The sequence below is a fragment of the Pristiophorus japonicus genome, chromosome 6 (genome assembly GCF_044704955.1).
Source record: "Pristiophorus japonicus isolate sPriJap1 chromosome 6, sPriJap1.hap1, whole genome shotgun sequence".
Lineage (NCBI taxonomy): Eukaryota > Metazoa > Chordata > Chondrichthyes > Pristiophoridae > Pristiophorus > Pristiophorus japonicus.
The window spans coordinates 15815400-15836061 of record NC_091982.1 but is presented as its reverse complement, the minus strand read 5'-3'; positions in this window follow the sequence as shown (position 1 = coordinate 15836061).

Here is a 20662-nt window from a genome sequence, read left to right as displayed (position 1 = left end):
GATGAGGAGGAGGCGCCTGGCGAGAATCCATGCCACCACCACCACCACCACCACAGGGGAGGCATCGAGGAGATTTCGCCGCTGCAAAAGCCTTACATCGGCAGCTCATAATTGAAAGCTTTGCTTGAAGAGTGAACGGCAGGTTTGATCGTTGCATGGCCTTTCTATCCCACCATGTTGATTATTGCTCCTCTTACTCTGCAAATGAGACACTACACAGGAATGGATAAGGTGAATTAAAAAAATTATTAAACATTGTAACATTGTAAACTTTGTAACCTTCATTGTGATACTTAAATAAAATAATGAGCTGCATCCAGCAGTGTGATAATTCAAGAACATTATCAAAACATAATCCAGCATCAAGACCATAACCTAGCAGTGTGATACTGTAACATAACTACTGCCCCACCGTCTTTTGCTCTCCTTCCCTTCATCCCAATCCCTTGCCTGCTGCTCCTAATCAAAGTGGCACCAAGGCGTGCAATATGACTGCCAGAACACTGCTGTGTTGGGGGGAGAGACAATGGAGACCGCATCTGGGGACGCACTGGAACAGCTCGTGGCGTGGAAGGCCGGCTTCTGACTGGCTAGCCTCTTCATCGCCGTTGCCAGTCGCTGCTGTTTGGTTGGCGACTGAGTGGGTGGGAAACGGAATGTTGTCATCCGGAGGACTGATGCCAGCTCCCATATCCCTGGAGCCACTCAGTCGCCAATGGGGCTGGCCCCAAGCAACCGGAGCACCTTGCTGGCCTGCTTCAGAACCGTCACTTCCCGTGTGACAGTGGGGAACGCAGTGAATATGGCAGCAGACATGGACTGTATCACCTGCCCAAGCTGAAGCAGAGCTTGTGCCTGTGATGTGCCATATTCTGCCAGGGCTCACGCCACACTCTCCTGGACTCCAGTGACACTGCTGGAGGCCACCAGCCTCGTGTGGGCATTGATGGCCTCGCTGGTATCACGGCTGGTACTGACAATCTGCGACCCTACCTCCGTAATGGGTCGCTTTCAGACTGTTGATACTCGCGGGAATCCTTCCCAGGACATCAAGGAGCTGACAGCTGATTTGGATGCTCTCCCTGGACATTCCCACCATGTCCAGTTCCACGGCTGCCTGTCTGTCAGCAGACCGACTTTGCCGACTCAACCTCCGGAGCGATGGCCTGCGGGGTTCAATCCCAGCACCGCGTTGCTGCACGCCATTTGTCCCAGGAGCCTCGGATTCCTCAAACACCGAGAACGTCACGTCGCCCTCAGAGGAGCTGAGTGCTGGTGGTGGAGCAGGGGTCGATTGATGCTGCGCCAGAGTCGGCTCATCGGTATCCTCCTCTTCCTCCTCTAGACGATGGCCTGAAGTGGAGTGGTCCCTTGAAGGATGATGCACCTGTCTCTGGTCATCTGGAAGTAGAAAGCAACAGGCGAGTGGTTAGCAGCAGGGGAGGGGGCAGGGTGACACGAGGAAGGTCGCATAGCACAGGCTCATTTGAAGGACTGCCGCCACTCCATTAAACCTAGTCCAGATGCACTGCAGGACAGTGCCTCAACCCAGCCCAACGAGTGTGCAGGATATTGCCCCAACCTACCCAGCGAGTGTGCAGGATATTGCCCCAACCTATCCCAGGGAGTGTACAGAACATTGCCCCAACCTGGTCCAGAGGCACTGCAGGACATTGCCCCAACATAGTCCAGAGGCACAGCAGGACATAGTCCCAATCTATACCAAGGAGTGTGCAGGACTTACCCCAGTATCCGAGCGGGGTTCAACATCTTCAGTGTCAACTGCCCGAACTGTGGTGCCGATGAGGCCTGCCACTCGCTCCTCGATGCCAGTGAGTCGCAAGATCTGAAGCGACCGCCGCCTGTCTGCACCTGCTCACGCCGATTGTGGGACTTCTTTGCCTGCAAAGCTGAAAGTGGGAATGGTTATAAGAGGGTCCATCTGCTCTTGTGGCACAGATAGCCACCAAAGCATTTATGCCATATTGTGTGAATGTAATACAGTCCTCTGTTTAATGGCCTTGGAAGTTGCACGTGGTTCATCAGGAAGACATCGATGTACGGAGACATCTTGTGAGATCTCTGAAAGCAATCTTAATAATGTGCAACGATCATTCATGACAAATAGGTAGGCTTATTTCGGCACCCTATGTGTCATGCATTTTAGGAGCCAACCCACAGAGTGTTGGAGAGGCACCTACAGCATGACAACCAATAATATGTCAGATTTATCCTTGAAGTAATGAAGGACTGCATGAATGAAAATGTTACTCACTCTGACGACCCTGGTGAGATCATTAAATTTCTTTTGGCACTATGTGCCAGCCTTCACCACAGTGTCCTAGGTAGAAACCTCCTCTGCGATGTCTCTCCAAATTCTCTTAAATATGGATGGCAGTGGTCTAGAACCACCCTGAAGATGCAACTCCTGCCATCTCTATTCCACAGCCCCCATTAAAGCTTCATTAGCCTCGTAGCTGAATCGCCTGGCACGTTGTCTGCCATAGTCCTCCCCCATCATCAAATTCAAAAAGGTGGAATGGCTGAATCAGCCCCGGTTGCACTGTGCATGCGCGCACAGGAAGTGGCCGCGCCCTGCATCAGCGTTTGCGACAGCTAACCAGGAAGTAGAAGCGCGGGAAGAGAAAGTGCACGCGCAAAATGGCAGATTGCGCCAAAGTCAGAACTTTCGGCTCCGGCACACAGTCTGTGGTGTAACACCAGAGTTAACGCTAACACTCCTTGTGAACTTTCGTTTGGCAAAAGTTGCTCGCTCTGGCGCTAACGTTATCTTGCCGCTAAATCTTTCGCCCTGCCACGAATTGCGCCCAGAAACGGTCGAAAATGCAAAAAAAGGAATATCCAGCCCAATATGTTTGCTCAGTGATATATTTAATGGATATTTGGTAAAATGTGCCTTTATCTGTCAAATATCTAGTGGTGATCCCAAAGGTCGGACGGAGAACTTTGTCACTGTACTCAAGCTTATGTGAATTTTATGCTGCAATACATGACTTCCTTGACTTTGGAAGGCGGAAGAATAAACACTCTACCTGCCCATGGCTCAGCCTATTAGCTATTAGACCGATATATTAAATATTAAACAGCTGAATGAACAAGACTAAACATTGAGCAATGTCCTAGTATTTTCATGTGGTGAGTTGCGTCATAATGCAAGGTGGCAGGGCTAGCTGGAAGGCCTTAGCCAGATTTTCTCCAGCTCTTGCCTCCTTTGTAGTCAACTATTTGAACACTGAGAAGTAACCGGCATCCAGGTAATTTTTGTGGCAGAATGGTCATGGCCTTGAAGACTGCAGAATTGACTCTTTAAATATCTGCCATCAGACCTCTTACAAAGATAAATAGGTGAGCTGAAGCGGACAATTAAGTGAATTTGAGGATCTTCAGTGGGGACTTGCTTGTAGCACCCCAAAGAGACCGACTGTATGGCATTGCATCTTTTACCCTTCCTGTGGCAGGCATCTAAGGTACTGAAATAGCCATCCACCAGAACAAATGTAAAAGAGGTGAATCCTGGATACTGTGGAGAAATCAAGAGTTAGGGTCAGCAGCAAAGTGGGAATCTTGCTCCGCCACACTTATGGCAGTACAGAGGATTTTCAAGCCCAGTAATTATAATGGATCTTTGCTCAAATAGACATTAGCATATAAAATGACCTATTGTTCTACAGAAATAACCTAGTGCCTTTCGCTTACCAGGCAATAATGTAGATTTTCTGTAGCTTGATCAGCTAACAGTTTTTAATTTTAATTTGACCAGCAAGGAACTTGCATTTATATGACACCCTCAACTAGGAAAAACATCCCAACCTACGACACAGAGACATAAAGAAAGTGGATACCGAGCAAAGGAGCGTTATGAATGTAATAACTCGACAGACTGAATACTGTAAACTAACACAGGTACAAACCTGGCTCTGCTTTATTCGGGCCCAAAGTGATTACATTACAAGATGGCTTGCCTTTTATACCTGGGCTGCACACCCGTGTGTACAGCCCAATGACTTCTGACAGTCGCGCCACCTAGTGGCTAGCAACCCCAAGCATACTTACATGACGATATCCTCCTTTAAGATATTAGTAACAGTCATTTTACAAATTAAGACGCTCCAGGGTTTTCCGCTCCCGAGTTGATCGTCTCAGTTCAACTCCAGCCTTGGGCGAGCGTTCTGAGTCTGTTATGACTGGGGGCTGGGTAGCCGATCTGATGGGAGTGGCAATGACCATGTCAGGGATTGAAAGTCCAGATTTATTGATGACAGCAGAGTCCTCTGATGACTGAGGGTAGGTTGGTTGGTCACTGATTGTGTCTTCCTCAGACTGTTCCGGTTCATCCGTGTGCTGCAGCTTTATCTGATCAACATGTTTCCTGCATGTTTGCCCATTCTTGAGCTTGACGATAAACACTCTGTTACCCTCCTTGGCCGTAACAGTACCGGCAATCCACTTGGGACCTTGACCATAATTTAGTACATACACAGGATCGTTAACAGAAATGTCATGTGACACGGCAGCGCAATCATGATATCACTGCTGACTTTGACATCTGTATTCAACATGATCGTTCAAGTCTAAGTGGACAAGAGAGAGCTTGGTCTTGAGGCCTCTCCATCAATAGTTCAGCAGCAGGGGATCCCAGTAAGCTCTTGTCCTGTGAGATCTTGTCCTGTAACTAAGCAGTATGCGTGACAAGCGAGTCTGCAGTAAACCTTGAGTTCCATGTTTCATACTCTGCTTGATGGTTTGGACCGCACGCTCTGCTTGACCATTAGATGCGGGTTTGAATGGTGCTGACCTCACATGATTGATACCATTGAGTTTCATGAACTCTTGAAACTCCAGACTGGTGAAGCAAGGTCCGTGTCGCTTACAACGATGTCGGGCAGACCATGAGTGGCAAACATGACCTGAAGGCTCTCAATGGTAGCTGTGGATGTACTAGATGACAAGATCATACACTCTATCCACTTGGAATATGCATCCACCACAACTAAAAACATCCTTCCCAGGAAGGGACCTGCAAAGTCAATGTGGATCCTGGACCATGGTTTAGATGGCCACGACCACAGACTCAGCAGTGATTCCGCTGGTGCTTTACTTAGCTGCATGCAAGTGTTGCACTGATGCACACATGATTCCAGATCAGAGTCAATTCCAGGCCACCATACATGAGACCTGGCAATGGCTTTTATCACAACAGTACCGTGATGAGTGCTATGTAGATCATGTACAAATTTCTCTCTGCCTTTCTTAGGCATAACAACACGATTACTCCACAGTAAACAATCTGACTGAATGGATAGTTCGTCTTTGAGACAGTTGTAAGGTTTGGTCTCATCACCCATTTGCTTTGCTATGGCAGATCAATCACCACTAAGGACACAACATTTCACAACCGATAATATCGGGTCCTGGCTGGTCTGTGACAAGGGTTCCTTCACTTTCAAAAGAATCCATGACTAACAGTAGGTCTGCAGGTTGTGGCATCTCCACCTCTGGTGTGGACAACGGCAGACGGCTCAGTGCATCGGCACAATTCTCAGTGCCAGGTCTATGGCGAATGACATAATCATAGGCAGATAATGTCAGCGCCCACCTCTGGATGCGGACAATGCATTGGTATTGATACCTTTGATTTCCGAGGAGGGGTGATCAAAAGCTTGGACAAAGAGGTGCATTTTAAGCCTGGTCTTAAAGGATGAGGGGGAGATGGAGAGGCATAGTGGTTTAGGGAGAGAACTACAGAGCATGGGACCTAGGTAAGCTGAAGGCATGCCAACCAATGGCGAGTGAGGGGCATGGGGATGCTCAAGAGACCAGAGACAGAGGAAAAAGAGAGTTTGCGGGGAAGAATTGGAGCACTGGAGAAGGTTGTGGAGATAGAGAAGGGCAATCCCCAGAGGGGCATAAAGTCAAGGACAAGAATTTTAAATGTGAGGAAGCTAGAAGCCTGTGATGCTCATTCTGGTCTACAGGTCTACAGCAGTAAATTAGCATATTTTTAGGATCTATTGCTTATACTGTGTTTAATGTGTCCAGATGCGCCTTGGTGTTGTATGGATTGAACTAAATGGCCTTGACTGTGGCAGCTAAGATGGCAAGAATCTTGGGAGGAGGCCAAGTGGTGTCATTCACTTGGCACTTTTGGCTAAAGATGCTTACAAACACCTCAGCCTTATCGCTTGCACTCATGTACAGGGATCCATCATAGTTGAGGATGGGAATGTTCATGGAGCCACCTCATTCCATTAGTTGCTTGATTATCCAACACGTTCTTGATTGCATATAATATATGTGCTCTGGTCTATTGACTGATCTCAGGAAATTTGCCATGGTCAGTGGTGACTCATCAACTTCCTCACAACTTAATGTCGGCTTAATGTCAACTAGGTTGACGCCGCTTTGCCTTCCAAAAAGCACTTAAAAAATTTCTGTGCCGACTCAAAGCACTAGCACTTTAAGGTAAAACCGTGGAATGGATAAAACATTGGTCAACGGGTAGGAAGCAGCAATTACTATGAGGTGTGTTATGTTGATGTGGAGGCAAATGCTGAGTGGAGTACCTCAGCAATCAACTTTAGGATCCCATGGGCTGGATTTTTGGGGTTTTGCGATTTCGCCCGTTTCCGGGTGCAAATCTTGGTGACATTTTTTTTTTAGTGCCGGGTTAGCGTTAGCGCACGAGCGCGCAACTTTCGCCAAATGAAAGTTCACGATGGGCGTTAGCGCTAACTCTGGTGTTGCACCACGGAATTTGTGCGCTGGAGCCGAAAGTTCTGACCATTAAAAAAAATTGGCCGTTCTGCGCATGAGCAAATTTTTTTCCCCCCGCACTTCTGGTCTGCTGTCCGATCGCAAACGCTAATGCAGGGAGCGACCGTGCGCATGCGCAGTACACCCAGGACTGAATAAGAACATAAGAACATAAGAATTAGGAACAGGAGTAGGCCATCAAGCCCCTCGAGCCTGCTCCGCCATTCAAGATCATGGCTGATCTGGCCGTGGACTCCGCTCCACTTACCCGCCCGCTCCCCGTAACCCGTAACCCTTAATTCTCTTATTGGTTAAAAATCAGCCATTTCAGTTTTTGATTTTCATGATGGAGGACAAGGACAGCAGGCAGTGTGCGAAGAGATTCAGCCCAGAGGCAAATGAGGCTCTAGTGGGGGCAGTGCAGCGTAGATGGCCTGAATTGTACAGGAGGGGTGGATCTAGACCCCTCTCATCAGTATTCAACAAAATCTGCAGGGGAATTGCAGAGGAGGTCCCTGCCTCCGACACTGTTGTAAGGAGTGCAACACAGTGCCGGAAAAATGCAACGATCATTCGAGGGTCATTAGAGTGAATACAATTTTTATTGATGCACTCCTTCATTACATACATTATAAATCTGACACACTATTTGTTAGTTTGGCACCCTATTTGCCATGAATGATCATTACACATTATTAAGATTGCTCTCTGAGATCTCAAACGATGTTTCCGCACTTCGATGTCCTCCTGATGAACCACGTGCAACTTCCAAGGCCATTAAACAGAGGACTGTATTACATTCACACAGTATGATATAAGTGCTTTGGTGGCTAACTGTGTGTGCCACAAGAGCAGATGGACCTTCTTGTTAGCAATCCCATTTTCTTCTTTGCAGGCAAAGTAGTTAGATAACTGCTGAGAGCAGTCCGCCTAGGATCCTGCCACTTACACACCTGGAGGAGTGAGTGGCAGGTCTCATCGGTGTCTCAGGAAGGCAACTGGCCATGGGGGTGCTGACCCCCTCTTGGATACTGCTGGTATGTCCTGCACAATCCCTGGGCTGGGTTTGGGGCAATATCATGCAATGTCTGTAGACTAGTGTTGGAGCAATGTGATGCGGTGTCTGTGGACTACATATAATGGAGTAGTGGCAGTCCTTCAAATGAGGCTGTGCTATGTGACCTTACTCATGTCACCCTGTCCCCTCCCCTGCTGCTAACCACTCATCTGTTGCTTTCTACTTCCAGATGACCAGTCGGAGGTGCCAAATCCCTCATATCAAACCTTCACCTCAGGCTGTCATGTGGGGGAGGAGGAGGAATTTGAGGAAGAGGAGCTGACAGAGCAGCCTACTCCGGGCGGGGGGAGGGGGGGGAGCGAGATGCACGTGACCACTTTTTTGCAACCAGCAAACGCCTCATCTGAGGATGGTCAAACATTCCTGGGCTTTGAGATCGCTGAGGCTCTTGGGACTAGTGATGTGCAGTTCTGGGGTCCAATCCCGTATGCCATCGCTCCGGAGGGTGAGTCGGCAAAGTCGGTCTGCTGACAGACAGGCAGATGCGGAACTCGACATGGTAGGACTGTCCAGGGAGAACATGAGGCTCACCCGTCAGCTCCTAGAGGTCCCGGGGAGGATTCACACGAGCATTGACAGTCTGAAAGCGACCATTACGGAGGTAGGGACGGAGATTGTCACCACGAGCCGCGAGGCCATCAATGCCCACACGAGGCTGGTGGCCTCCTGCAGTCACACTGGACTCCCCAGTGTGACACCCAGACACACCCCTACACCACGTGTGACTGGCAACTCCGATCAAGAAGCTCGCCAATCAGAAGCTGGGCCTTCTCGAGCTGATCCAGTGCATCCCCAGATGGCGTCTCCAATGTCGCACCCCCCAATTCAGCAGTACTCTGGCCGCCTTGCTGCACAAACTCTTGGTGCCACCTTGGATAGGGGCCTCAGGCAAGCGAGGGGGATAAGGGTAAGGGAGTGGGGGAAGAGTCAGTGGTAAAAGACAGTGGGGCAGGGGTGGTTGTTTTGTTGTTATTTTATTAAAGTTTTCAAAGTTTCCCAATTCTGTTGAGAAAGTTGTAAAAATTCACAATGTTTCATAAATTTTATTAAATATTCATAATTATGTTTACAAAGTTTATAATGTTTAATAAATTATTTTGTTCACCTTAACCATTCCTGTGTAGTGTCTCTTTTGCAGAATAAGAGGGGGAATAGTCAACATGGTGGGATAGAGTGGCCAGGCAATGATCAAATGTGCCGTTCACTCTTCCAGCAAAGTGTTGAATTATGAACTGCTGATGTAAGGCTGTGGTTGTGGTTGTGCTGGTTGGCCTGGGTTCTTTGCCAGGCTCCTCTTCCTCATCTTCATCCTCCTCCTCCTCCCCCCCCTCTCTCCTGGGGTGCTCCTGCAATCCCCATTGGCAAATCCTCTCCCCTCATGATGGCTAAGTTATGTAGCATGCAGCACACCACAATGAACTGCTGAGGGGAGTATTGCAGGTAGCCTCCAGAGTGGTCCAGGCATCGGAATCGCTGTTTGAGCACTCCAACTGTCTGTTTGACGATGTTGCGTGTGGCTGCATGGCTCTAATTATAGCGATGCTTGGCTTCTGTCTGAGGGTTCCGGGGGCGGGGGGGGGGGGTGTCATGAGTCAGGTGGCGAGACCGTAACCTTTATCCCTCAGCATCCAGGTCTGGCCTTGTCGTTGACTCTGGAACAGGCCTGAGACACTGCTCTCATGCAAGATGAAAGCATCATGGATGCTCCCTGGATATTGGGCATTGACCGCCATGATGCGCTGAGTATGGTCGCAGATGATCTGTACGTTCATGGAGTGGAATCCCTTTTGGTTTCGGTAAATCTCTGGATTGTGTAAAGGTGCTTGCAGGGTGATGTGCATGCAGTCAATGGCACCCTGAACCTTAGAGAAGCCAGCAAATTGTCCAAAACCTAGAGCCCTCTCATTCTGGGCCTCCTTAGCCATTGGGAAGTTTATGAAGTCCATCCTGTGTGCGTACAGTGCATTAGTCACCTGGCGAATGCTGCAAGGTGTAGCGTGCTGCGAGATGGAGCATACGTCCTCTGCTGATGCCTGAAAGGAGCCAGAGGCATAGAAGGCAAGTACCACAGTCCCCTTCACCTCAACGGGCAACACAGTCCTGTTGCCACTGATAGATTGTAGGTCTGCCTTTATGAGCTGGCATATCTCTGTCAGCGTTTCTTTTCGGAAGTGCAGCCTTCTAATGCACTGCGCCTCAGAGAGCTGGAGGTATGAGTGATGTTCCCTGTAAACTCGTTGGGGGTAAGGCCTCCTCCCCATACATCTGTGCCCTCTTCGATTCGTTCAAAATGATCATCAATAAACCTTTTTGCAGCTCGGCGCTATATAAATATAGCAGCCGGGAATAATGGCTTGACATAGTATAGCCCCCATCTTTTTAAAATGTCCTTAAATGTCCTTTAAAATTAACTATAAATGCACATAAAACTTCACTTTGAAAAATGAAGCCTTCTTCTCCCAATCCTTCTATGCACTGAACCTCCGCTCCGTTTTAAAGATGGTGCCCTGGGTGCGACTGCTATTTGCTGGCGGGTTCCTGGGCGGACGCTAAATCGAGTGATATGCTCAAAAGTTTTGCCCGGGGTGCTAGCGCAGCGGTGCACACCGATTGACGACATCCAAACGATGAAGGGCTGGCGCTAAGTTTTAGCGCTGCCACAAAACCACTGCCGAAAGTTCCGCCTTGGCGCAAAATCTTGTGCGCCTCATTTTACGACAAAAAAAATTGTTTTTGCGGTCCACCCAGGCGCTAACCTGGTCGCAAACCCCTCGAAAATCCAGCCCCACCTCTTTTGAATTTCTATTAAGGACTTACATTTCGGAAAAATGCAGAGTTCTGCGGAGATCATCCGGCTGCAGGAGGGAGAGGCAAAGCCATGAAGGGATTTAAACACAATGATAAGAATTTTAAATAGGAGATGTTGGGTAACTCAGAGCCAATTTGGGTCAGCAAAGACAGTGGTGATGGGCGAGTGGGACTGGATGCAAGATAGAATATGGACGAGCTGAAGTTTACGGTGGATGGAGGATGGGTGACCAGATAGAAGAACATTGGAATAGTTGAGTCTGGAAGTGACAAACGGATGGGTGAGAATTTCAGTCTGAGGAAGGGATGGAGGTGGGCAATGATGGAGGTGGAAGTAGGCAGTCTTTGTGATGGAGAAAATATGGGGACAGGCGCTCAGCTCAGAGTTGAATCTGATGCAGAGATAGTGAACAGTCTGATTCAATCTGATCAATTGGCTAGGAAAGGGGATGGAATCAATGGCAAGGATACGATGGTTTTGGTCATCCCAATGTTTAGTTGAAGGAAATGGTAACTAATCCAACGGATATTGTACAAGCAGTCGGACAACACAAAGGCAGTGGAGGAGCATGGTACAAAACTGTTCGAAAGTCATTCCTAATTGACAATGTCACTCAGTGACACCACATGATGGCTGGGGTTTGGAATGCAAAAGAGATGTCAATTTGGTATAGTTAGGGTTACTTTTCTAAAGTTGAGTCTGAGGCAGATTGTTCGAGCAGAGCAGAAGTAGGTTTAGTCTGCACTTGGCTGTGCTTTACTTAACCTGGAAGTGCTTGATGCTGACACTGGGTGCCTGAAATAAGAACAGTTCCAGTTATCCCCACCTATTTGAGCACAGAAAAGCAACGGTAAGTCCAGAACATTACAATAAAGTAAATGCTGACGGTAAGACAATCTGGCAGAACTCAAGCTAATAGAAGACAAATTTAGGACTGATGCTGGGAAGTTCTTCCACAAAGATTGATCAACGCACTAAATTAACTTCTGAGTTGAGTAGTGGAGGCAAAACCAGTGGAATTATTGAAAGAACAGCGGAATGTTTTCATGGGCGTGGGGATCTGTCTTTCTGGGGGATGGGCTGAATGGTCTTCCTTGTCTGTATCTGTCTTTTGACCTTAACACATAGGGTGGAACTTACCACATCAGCGGGAGTGTAAAACAAGCAGAAATGAAAACAGGTAGGGTGTGTAACAGGCAGCAATGTTCTCACTCGCTTTAAGCCCCTGTTGAAGTTGAAAGTTATGGCAATACTGTGCTTTCTCCAGTCGTCTTGCTCAGACAGGCACTATGGGCTAGAAATTCACCACCCTGTCGATATTTGTTTCTTAGCGTCATTTTTGTTAAAAAAAAATAAGAATAAAAATGTCGCCATTTTTTAACGGGTAAATTTGGCTGTAAAATACGCCTGGCGATAAAAATCGGCGTGGCTGGAGGATTCGTTTTGGAAACCGCCATCCTTGCTAACTTTACCGTGAGGCCAATATCGCCAAGAATTCAGGGGAGAAAACAGAAAAAAAAAATTCCAAAAGCAAAAAGAAAAAAAAAATCACATCATTAATATCCTTAAGCAATCAATCGCGGAAAAAGAATTAAAAAAACAAACTATAACTTACTCTTTTTGTAGGTCTTCCTGCTTACCGGCACTTACAGGCTGCAATGCCTGCTTTTCTCATGCGTTGTTTCTTTAATGGAATACCAGTTCGCCAAACGGTCAAATTTAGGCGGTCCTATTTTTTACGTATCCGCTTTTTGGCGATATTTCGAAACCGCCATTCTTAAACTTTGGGGAATTTTGTTAGGTTTCTTTTAACGGCAAAAAACCCACTTTTAACGGCAAAAAACCCACTTTTAACGTGAAAAAAATCGCATTAAAAAGTGCGTTAGGCTGGCTAGCCCTTTGACTCAGTCTCTGAGCAATTCCTACATAAATCACCTTGCTGACTGCATCTAGCAGAAGTAACATGGATCAATCACAACACATAAATAGGATGTGTCAGGCTATAAAAATGAAAAAAAGATTCAGGGAGACATGGTGAACTGGAGAACATGAATATAAAATTGGCAGGCCTCAAGCATAACTAGAGGTATGAAGAAAATCTTTTTCGCTAGAGAGTAGAGGATCAGTGGAACAGATACCCATCAAAAGCAATTAAATCAATGTTTAAAAAAGAGCTAGATGACAGGTTTGAAGCCTATAAGGATAAGCACAGATGATTGTCTACTCAATGGAACATTACGATTCCTGTCCTACTGGAACAGCAGTAATGGCATCAGTGGAATGCTACCAGTCAGGATTAAATAATTTTGATTGAAATGTTAGATATCCCAGAGTTTTTGCTCAATTAATCTTCAGGGGAGCAAGGAAAAATTTCCAAGTTCTGTCTTAGAAACTGTCAGCTTTGATTATTCCTCAGATTTGGGGAACACCACGACAATGTATAATGCACATCGTGGGGTCGATTTGAACCTGTGGCCTGAATCTTCCCAGCCCTGTGAGGGCAAGTTTGGAGGTGGGCCCGCTGTCAAAATGGCCCTGATTGACAGCGGTTCTGGATCTCACTCTGAACCCGCCTCCATGTGAGTTTCTCAGCTGTCAGATGTGCGTTCGGACAGCAGACCCGACAGCAAGTGACAGGACAGGTAATTTACATCATTAAAATGTACTTAAATGGTATTTAAGAAGCTTAAAAGCAGGCACTTACAATTTTACCAACCTTTGACAGGTTTGCCATCTCTCGGGTTTCACGCCAAAATAAGTGGAGTCGGGTTCTCAGTAACTCTCTATTGCTTTGGCTAGTTACCAGCTGCAGAAGTGGTACAAAAACTACCATTTCACAGCTGTTCACTTTCCAATGTCAGAAGCTGAAGCCTTCAGGAATTGGATGAAACCTTTGAGCCGTATGCAGTGAACTCTCTAATCACTGTCACCTCCTTGGAGCAACCTCTCTCACATTGACAGGACTCTTCTGTCATCTCAACCTCACCTGCCATCTATTCCAGCAGCATTGGTCCTTGGACCTTAGAATCCCACCCTGATCAACCCCAACACCAACATCACTAAACACACCAGCATCACCACCAACAAAACCATCCTTCCCCGCAATCACTTGATGCTGCACAGGACACAGGGCATCAGCACCCGACCACATTGCTGCCCAGGCCACCAGGGATGGCCTCACCATGGCCACATTTACTTCACTTCATGTTGTACACCCTGACTGCCACATGATGCGCCAGGTTGGCATCACCCCACACCAGCTCCATAAAGTATCGCTGCAATATCCAATCCATTCCTTTCACACTCATCACCATTATGTGGGCGGGACCCTTATGTCTCACCATTCACTGCAACTCACTAAGCCACTTCCAAAGGTGCCCACAAATCTGTCCAAGAACACAAAGTCCTGAAAATAAAGATTTCAGTGTTTGACAACACATCAACATTAACAATACATGAACATTGTCTAAAGGACCCAAGTGCCTACCCTTGTGAGTTGTTAGTCAGTACGATATGACAAGGATGAGGGTGAGTGTGAGGGATAGCTAGTGAAATGGGGAACTGATAATGTAGATAGAGAGAGAGAGAGAGTGAGGGATGGGTGGAGGTGCAATGTAAGTCGGTGTGAGTAAGGATGTGCAGGGGTAGAGTAGGGAAGGCAGAGTGATGGGGATTTGATGAGTGGCGCAGCAGGATGAGGTTGAGTGTGGCTGTGCAGCAACGTTCCGTGATCTACTGAGATCATTGAAAGGTTTGCGCCACTGCAGACAACTCCTCCAGATGACACCCCTGTGCAATGTGCAACCAGGCTGCGTTGGTGCCCTGGAGAGGTCTCTCTCATCCATTGGAAGGGAAGAGAACCTCCATGCGTGCTGTGACTCCTTCCATGAGCATCTGGAGGGAGTCATGGGAGAGCCTGGGTGCAGCCGAGCACCTTTGTGCAGTGTTTGTACAGTGTTTGCAGTAGCTCAATGCTGCAAAAGACTGACAAGAGAACTGTCAAAAAAAAGATGGAAATAAGGAAACTGGCTGATGAAGCGTCATCAGATGACCTCATCAGACCGGCTTTTAGTTAATTGACCGGGAAACCTGCAGAGGGGGCGTAACAAGCCCTAGCCACGAAAGATTGAAGGGAGAGAATGGACTGCACTTTGGAATGGGTTTCCCAGGCTGCACCAATGCCGCCCGCATCGAACTTGCCTCTGTTGGTGAAATCCCAGCCAGTGTGCTAAATAAATTTAAAAAAAAATAGGAAAAAAAAATAAAATAAAAATAAAATAAATAAAAAAATCCCAGCCAGTGTGCGTGGCGCCCAGAGACGGGCTTGAAGGGACTAGAATTCACCCAAGTCAAGGAGTGCTGAGGCCGCTTGAGTTTCTGGGTTCAGCCTAATTTAATGTGTTGTGGGTGAGTCAAAGTCACAAATGACCCCTCTCATTGGTAATGTGTCCACTAGTAGGTGGGGAATCACTTGCTGCTGTAGGTCTTCAGTGTCAGCCTTGGCTCAGTGGTAGTACTCTTGCCTGTGAGTCAGCAGGTTGTGGGTTCAAATCCAACTCCAGAGAATTGAGCACATAATCTAAACTTTCGTACAGCATTAAAACAGTGCTATGCTGTCGGTTGAAACTGTCGGTTAAACTGTGGCTCCATCTTCCCTGTCAGGTGGACGTAAAAGATCCCACGGCACTATTTGAAGCAGAGCAGGGCAGTTCCCCTGATGTCCTGACCAATGCTTCTCCCTCAACCAACATCATTAAAACATATTGGGATAAAAATTCGTCTGGGCCCAGACTCAGTGCTGTGCAATTATTGCGTGCCCGAAGCAAGAAGGCCGTGGATCGGCAGAAATTGGTCCTCAGGCCTCATCTGCATATAGAGGGCGAGCTGCTGGTGTTGGTAGCACCTCCACAGACAACGGGACATGGCAATTTAAGACCACTTGCCTCGCCGGCAGCAATCCTCAGGTAAGGGCTTTGAGCGGGCTATGGGGGGGAGGGGCGATCGTGCCACCTGTGGAGTCAGGCAAGCGATCCTGCTCCTTTTGGCTTTACAGGAAGGGTAAACGCTTTTGTTGCGCAAGTGGCAATTCTGCTAGTCGTGTGACTAGTAGCTGCCTGCGACGGTTCCTGAGTTAAATACCAAATTGCACACCAGACAAATGACAGTATCGTTAATGTTCGTTTAATACAGGAAAAGTACAAGACTCACTACTTATACTCTCTTAACTCTGCAGACAAGGCGTTCCAAAGGGTGTTCCTTTCCACTCAAAATACTAACTCTGTTTGTTCAACTCTGTTTAACTCATAGTTACCCAATACGTCCCGGGTGATCAATCCGGTCCCGACACTAGTCCTTCAAGGGTCGCTCCCTGGTCCCTGCTTCTGTCAAGTATTGGTCTCGGGTTCTCACAGCCTAGATTCTCGCTGCTTAGGTGGGGTTTCCCCTCCTGGTTTATACTATTCTATAATCTGTCCCATCTCCTTTGACTACACATGTGTCTGTGCTTTGGTGATTGGGTTATTCTAGTTACAATCTGTCCTATTTCCTTGATTACATTTTGTCTGTACCCTGCTGATTAGTATATTCCGTCCCATTGATTACATTTTGTTGGCAATTCATTTTATGTTCAAGGCACCTTAACCTTACTCTCGGGGGTCTTTCTATTTTATGTTGCCATAGCTTGCATATTTCCACATTTCTCCCTTTGATCAATCATTATATATATATTAATGGTTTGATCGCAGTAGAGGTTCAGCTTCAATATGGGGTCCTCTTTGTCTATTTTGTAACGCTGTTCCTACTTGTACACATCCCAGCTGTAGCTCCAATCTACGTACCAACTTTCTCACATATGCTACCATTATTATCAGTGCTAGGAAAATTATTGCTATCAAGATGACCGTAAGATGAGAGAAAAGTCTGATCCAGGGGTGGATATTCACATTCTGTCCCCAATTCCAAATCTCGTCCCACCAAGTGTCAATCTTAATTCGGATAATTTTGGCTTCAATGTCTCCAAAATTTCCACTTTTTTGTAAATTGTGTAGACCAAATCTAATTTATGTCTGATTTCCGTTAAGTGTTCCTTTTGTAACTGGATGTTGATGTCACTTCGGGCGAAGTAAGTTTCCAACTGGGTTTTCAAGGTTTCCTGTACCGCTATATTAACTTGTCCTCTTCTTTTGATATTAATAACTTCTTGGTTCCCGATTCTCATAGGTATCAATGGGTGAGTGCAGAAGCTGGATTTGGGTATCGGGCAAATTTGTATTCCATAATGGTATGTCTTTTCGGTGGCAGTGAAACAATAAATCACATTTCCCGAATAAGCACTCCTGACGAATGTTTGGGCCTTCACATTCAGCATGGTCAGAGTACAGTTCTTAGCAGTGCTGTTCTTGAAACCACACTAGGCCCCATTGGTAGGATAGATCTTGTATGGACAGAGCACAGTCCGGGTAATTCGGCTGCATTGGTGCAGACTGGTTCCAGTCATTCCCGTAGGTAGATTTACCACATATGGTTTCATATTGGTCAGGCCTATCCATACTCCTAGTCTTTGGTATCAGTCCTTAGTTTGGTGTCGACCCTTGTGAGTTTTGGTCTGTCTCTTTTGTGCGGCCACAGCTGTTCAAATTGTTGAGCGCTCATGAGAGATTGACTCGCTCCCGTATCCAGCTCCATGTTGATGGGTATCCCCTTGAGTAGGACCCTCATCATTATTGGAAGCGTCTTGTTGTAAGAGCAGTGGCCATTGATCGTGTTGACCCGCTGTACCTCGATGTCCCGGGCACTGTCCCCATCGTCTTCCGGTCCGCTTTCCGATTCGTATACCAGCCGAGCTGCCGTTTTTTTGCACAAGCAGGCCAAATTCCCTGTATAGTCGCAGTTTCTGCAAACAGCATGCTGAAATCAACACCCCCTTGATGAGTGCCTTCCCCCACATCTCCAGCACAGACTGCTTCCATTGTTTCCAAAGGATGAGCTGCGTCTGGCTGATCTCTCTTGAGCTTCTCGCAGTTTGTAGTTGATTGCTCGCATTGTGGGTTGATGAGGTGTGAACGGCCGTTCATGTGGCCCTTGATGGCTTCTAGCGCCACTGCCTGCTGTTGAATGCCTGCTCTCCTGCCTTTATCTGTGCATGGGGGTAGCGGCTTGTTTCACACTGTGAACCCCTTGTTCCGATGTTTCGTTAGTTGTCGTACCCGCAGTGTAGATCAACCTCGTTTCTTCTTCTCCTGCCAAGAATGTCTGTGCAACTAGTGCTGCTGCCTCTAGGGTCAAGTTCTTGGTCTCTATGAGCTTTCGGAATATGCCTGCGTGGCCGATTCCTTCAATAAAAGTCTCTCAGTACTTCTCTCCTTAGTTCATCGGAGAACTCACATAAGCTAGCCAACCTCCGAAGTTCCGCCACGAAGTCGGGTATGCTCTGGCCCACACAGCGTCTGTAGTTGTAGAACCTGTGTCTGGCCATGTGTAGGCTGCTCGCTGGCTTCAGGTGGTCTCTTACCAGTGTGCTCAATTCTTCAAACGACTTGCTTGCTGGTTTCTCGGGTGCCAGCAGATCCTTCATTAAGGCATATGATTTCGAGCCACAGCTGGTCAAGAGATGGGCTCTTCTCTTGTCTGCCTTATCGTCGCCTAACCAGTCTTTGTTATGAAGCTTTGCTGGAGCCTTTCTATAAAGTCCTCCCAATTATCTCCAGCATTGTATTTTTCATCCGAGTCATTGGTCGCCATTCTGTGGATTCTGTAATCCCGTAAATCGGCGCCACTGTAAAGTCCTGTCCCTGCAGCACCGACTCACATGAGGCACATGCTGAAGTCAAGGTCACTCAGGACCTGCACCTTTATTACACAGCTCTCGAATGCCACACTTGCCTGAGACCTGTCTTTATATACCTGTGTGGAACAGGTATATCCAGTGTCTCCTGCAAGTGCACCCCTGGTGGTATGGTCAGCTTGCGGTTACAGGTCATCTCTAGTTACAGTCATGTATAGCATGGTAAGATACAGTTATGTACAGTAGTATGAGATACATGACAGTTTCTTTTTCCTGGCCGGGAGGGGAGGTGTGAGACTCTTGCTTTGAAATTCTGTGACAAGCCGACTTGGTGCTGTTTCATTGTGGGGGGCGCAGGCTTCATCAGGTGTCCCTGGGACGGGTACCTGGTCATCCTCTGAATTACTACCTCCTTCTGTGGTGGCTTCCTCTGAACTACTTGCGGCCTCTAAATTTTGGGTAGACGGCAAGATGGGTATTATCCCATGGGCTGGGTTCGGGTTAGCTGCTGGGTCGGGTGGGGCGAGTCCAGTCTCCCCTGAATCTAACACGACGTGGTACATGTGACTGTTTATTTTCCCAAAGGGTTTTAGCTGGTTAAGGTGGTGCCACTTATACTTCCCTTGGTCATCCATGACTTTGAACACTGAGGCACTAGCTTTTTCCATTATACTAAGTGGTCCGGCATATTTAGGGGCAAGGAAAGTTCCTTCCTTCTTGATATTTACCATTACTTGGTCGCCGATTTTTAGTTCCCATGGGTGTACCTTTCCATCAAAGTAGGCCTTACTTTGTTTGTGTTTGTTTCCCAATTTCACTGCGGCAGCCAGTCTAGCCGCTTCCAAGTACTTGATCAAGTCTGACACGTATTTCTCTGAGGATAGGGAAGTTTTCTGAATCTCATTCAAATCTAATCCCATGAAGGCTTGAACACCTCTTGTGACCCTTCCGGTCATTAGCTTGTGGGGAGAATAGCCTGAAGAGGCTACCACTATGTTTCAGATGGCCATTAATTCATAAGCGAGGACCTTGTTCCAGGACATGTGGTTCTGCTGTACTAATTTTCGTAACATTGTTTTTAATGTTCGATTCATGCGTTCTACCACTCCGCTTGATTCCGGGTGGTAGGCGATACGGAATTTCTATTTTACCCCTGCCAATTGCATGACCTGCTGCATAACTTGTCCCGTGAAATGTGTTCCTTGGTCAGAATCGATGCCCTCTGGCAATCCCCATCTGGAGAACACTTCTTCCATAAGTATTTATGCGGTTGTGGCGGCCGAATTATTGTTAGTTGGAAATGCTTTGATCCATTTGGAGAATACGTCCACGTAAACGTGAGTTTTAAATTCGATTTCGTGACTGTTGTCTCTTCCTCCCTCCCTTTCTGACTGAAAGGAACCATCTAAGGTACCTGAAGTCAGAATCTCGCACTGATGTGGATCGCCAGGGTACATGTTGTGAGCTAGATTAGTGGTCTTTAGCTGGTACTGGACTGTGATGTCCCATGCTTGGAGAAAGAGGGTCCATCGTGCAATTCGCTGGGAACTGATTGAGCCTTCCTTGAGATTTCCGTCCATCAGCATTTTGATGGGGGTGTGTGGCGTTAAGATAATAAGGGACTAAGTCCAATTATGGGGGAGAATTTCTGTACCGCCCAAAAGACACTGAGAAGATTCTTTTCACGGGGCTAGAAAGTTGCTTCCACTGGTGTTATGATGTGCGAGGCATAAGCTACGGATTGGAGTTTGTCATGCTGGTGTTGTAACAGTACTCCTGAGAGGCCTGTGTTATCAGCATAATTCCAAGCATTTTTTTTTTAAGCAAAGTCTTAAGTTAAATTGTTATCATCATCAGTAGTCCTGCTTAGAAAAAAAAACACAGAAACTCCATTGTGGCTTTTTCGTGCCAGCCCAATGGGTTAATTCATCAATCCTGATCCCCTTTCTGATACTGAGGGAAACATCCACACAAATTCGAAACTTAAAATTTTCTTAACATTTTAAAATGCTCAAAATATTTACATTCAACTCTGCAAAAAGGTGTTTGCTTTCTGAAGTCTGGTGCAGAGTTACCTTCCTTTTTTTTCCGCATTTTAAAAGTTTGACAAACACAACAATGGTACTAACAATCTGTAAAGCAACACCACACATACCAATAGCATTCATTGCAATCCTTCTGTACTCCACACATAATAGCATTCCCTCCCTTTTTCTCC